The sequence below is a fragment of the Mastomys coucha genome, chromosome X, assembly GCF_008632895.1.
Source record: "Mastomys coucha isolate ucsf_1 chromosome X, UCSF_Mcou_1, whole genome shotgun sequence".
NCBI lineage: Eukaryota > Metazoa > Chordata > Mammalia > Rodentia > Muridae > Mastomys > Mastomys coucha.
Window position 1 is genome coordinate 73,643,415 of NC_045030.1, and position 3,733 is coordinate 73,647,147.

The following is a 3,733-nucleotide window of genomic DNA, read 5'->3' on the forward strand; positions in this document are numbered from 1 at the left end:
GTGGGGGGGGAGAAAGGGTGTGCCACTGCATACTTGTCGATGTCAGAGGCCAACTTCTAATACATGGGTTCTAGGGATCAAGCTCAGGTCAACAGACTTGGCAGGTGTATTCTGTCTCTGAGCCATCTTACCAGACCAGCTTTGTTTGTTTGTTTGTTTTTGTAAAGATATGCCCGTTTAACACATGCACATATAATGGATATACAGAGCAGTGCACATTCATTTGGTCTATTGAGACTTTGGCAGGCTGGGCTCATCTTAGCGATCGATCCCCAACTTTTAGTGGACCTAGTTCTCCACTAGTCTGGCAGGACTGTTGGTCTTAAGGCTGTGTACCTTGCATCCTCACCGACTTTTCTGGTTGTCTGAAATGGATGTTTACTTTACATATGTGCTTATAGACTGGCCTAGAGTCAGTCTTCAACCCTCGTACCCATACCCCATCCCCATCTCACCAAAGGATTGCTAGGAGAGACTGAAAAGAGTATCCAAACTAAAGGTACTGTTGCTCTTAGCTGCTATCCTCCAGGCACTTACCGGGTGCCAGATTCCAAGAGGAAATGGAAGGGGTAAATCCTTTATTACAACAAAGCTTCAAAGTTTGACCTCAAGTGCCCAGCCTTAGCTTTAACTGGGCTAATGGGTGTAGGAAAGCGAAATCCCAGCTCAGCAGGCTGGCCGGTCCTTTGCATAATCACTCACACAAAGCAAATCAGTACACAGCAAGCCCCAAATCCCAGTATTCCCTCTTCCTTTCTTGTTTCCTCGCACACCCGTCTGGCTTGCCACGCCCACCTGGCTCCTACTAGGTGTAAAGTTGTTTCTCTTCTTTCAAATGCATGGAGTTTCATTGTTTTGCTGGGACTATGCAAACGCTCCCTTTGGGATTCTCCAGCCTCCCTACCTCCAACCCAGCAGCAGTACTCTGGTTTCCTCTAACAGCCCAAAGTGCTTCCCATCAAGGAATTCTTGCAAGCAGATGTTTTTTATTTATTTCCATTTTGTTTGAGACATCATCTCACTATGCAGCTGGGCTGTCCTTGAACTTGAGATTCCAGCTCCCTCACCTAAGCCTCCTTGAAAGCTAAGTGTAAGAGTTTTAGACACACATTACACTCAGCGGAAAGCATGCAACTTGTCCATACCAGATTTCCCTAGATGCTAATTTTTATGTTTGTAAAGAAAATATAATGTATATAATGAATACTGTAAAGTGACATCTTGGCAAATTTTTCCTTTGTGTGCGTGAGTGTAACAGCAATCTTGTCCTTCCTATAGGCTCCTTTAACCCACTTTTGAGTAATTTACATTCATGTTGCCTATGGTAGAATTTTATTTAGATGGAAACAATGTATTTGTCTGGCCTTTAGTGGTAAAATGTGATAACTTATACACAGTAGAATTTTAACCATTTTAGTGTATAGGTCAGTGGCTTTAACTGGATTCTGAATATTGTTCAATGACTGAAACTATTGATTTACATAAGCTCTTCACCTTCCCAAGCTGAAACTCTGTGTCTGTGGTCCAGCCACATTAACGCAACACACAGGCTTCAGAGCCTAACTTCCTAACATTGAACATGTTTTTGGAGAAACCGAGAAAAACTTAATAAAAGACATATGATTGATATGTGAGGGGATAAGACAACGCATCATGAAATGCTTAGCTAAAACAAGGAAGGAAAAGAATCAACCCCAAAACAAAGCGCCATAACAGATAGAATAGAATTGTAAAAATGGGTATATTGAAGCAGCCTGAGACTCTTGCTAGATGTGGTGGGATGTACCTGCAGTACTCAGGAGACTGAGGCAGTATGATTGCTGCGAGTTCAAGGCTAGAGTGGCCTACAAAGAGAGTTCCCAGATAGCTTGGGCTACAATGTAAGAAGACTGTGTTTAAAAATTTTAAAAGTCAACACAATGACAGATTAAAAAAACCAAGAGTTACATATGTTCTCTATAAGAAACACATTAACATCATTTATAAAGCCTCAGCCAGATTAGAAATAAAGGGATAGAAAAAGACCCACCATGCTATTGCTAACTGAAAGAAAACTGCCAACACCTGTAACAGTTTCAGACAAGAAAAATCATTAGGTGTGAAGAACAGCATTGTATAATGGTGTAATAATAGGAATAAATAATAATCCTTAAAATTGATGCTTCAAAAAGCACACTGTCAAAATATGTGAATTGAAAAATGACTGCTAGAACTGCAAGGAGGAAGAACCAAATTCAAAAAATATAGTTGATGACTTCAACAGCCCTGTATCAGTAACTGACAGATTCATCAACTGAGAGATCAGATCTGTAAGGATGTGGTGGAAATGAGCAGTGCTGTCAATCAAGTGTGTCTAACTGACACTTCTGCAGTACTTCCTTCAATGAAGGCAGAAAATATCCTTTGGAAGCTTATGTGTCAGATACACTATTACGTTCATGGTGAAGAAAATATACCTTAATGAGTTTAAAGGAAAACAAATCATAGATAAGCATCGTCTCAAATCATGACAAAGTTATGGTAGAAATCAATAACAGGAAGATAGAGAGCCCAAAACTGCCTGGAGATTAAGCAATGTCTAAATAATTCACAGACAAAAAGTTTTTTTTTTTTCTGAGACAGGGTGTCTGGCTGTCCTGGATTATAATCTGTAGACCAGGCTAGCCTTGAACTCAGAGATCCACCTGTCTCTGCCTTGCTAGTGCTCGGATTGAAGGTGTGTATCACCACCAACCAGTATCAAACAAGAAAGTCTTAATAGACATTTTAAGATATTTTGAAATATACGAAAAAATGTGAATACAACTGCAAAAGTTTGGAAATACAGTGAAAGGCATACTTACAAAAGAATTTTCAGGCTTGCATATGTCTATTAGGAAATGAAATCTAAGATGAGTAAGTTTCATAAGCCTAAAGTGGGTGGAAAAAAGAATAAAAATAAAGTACAAATAAGTCTCATAAAAACTGGGCTTCTGGGTTAATAACCATTTATCAGAGAGTGCATGCCATGTGTGTTCTTTTGTGATTAGGTTACCTCACTCAGGATGATAGTCTCCAGATCCATCCATTTCCCTAAGAATTTCATAAATTCATTTTTTTAATAACTGAGTAGTAGTCCATTCTGTAAATGTACCACATTTTCTGTATCCATTCCTCTGTTGAGGGACATCTGGGTTCTTTCCAGTTTCTGGCTGTTATAAATAAGGCTGCTATGAATATGATGGAGCATATGTCCTTGTTACATGTCGGAGCATCTTCTGGATATATGCCCAGGAGTGGTATAGCTGGGTCCTGTGGTAGTACTATGTCCAATTTCCTGAGGAACCGCCAAACTGATTTCCAGAGTAGTTGTACCAGCTTGCAATCCCACCAGCAACGAAGGAGTGTTCTTTGATCCTTCTTAGAAGGGGGAACAAAATACCCATGGAAGGAGCTGCAGAGACAAAGTATGGAGCAGAGACTGAAGGAAGGACAATCCAGAGACTGCCCCACCTGGGATCCATCCCATATACAGTCACCAAACCCAGACACTATTATGGATGTCAACAATTGCTGGCTGACAGGAGCCTGATATAGCTGACTCCTGAGAGGCTCTGTCAGTACCTAACTAATACAGAAGTAGAGACTCACAGCCATCCATTGAACTGAGTACAGGGTCCCCAGTAAAGGAGTTAGAGAAAGGACCCAAGGAGCTGAAGGGTTTGCAGCCCCTTAGGACGAACAACAATATGAA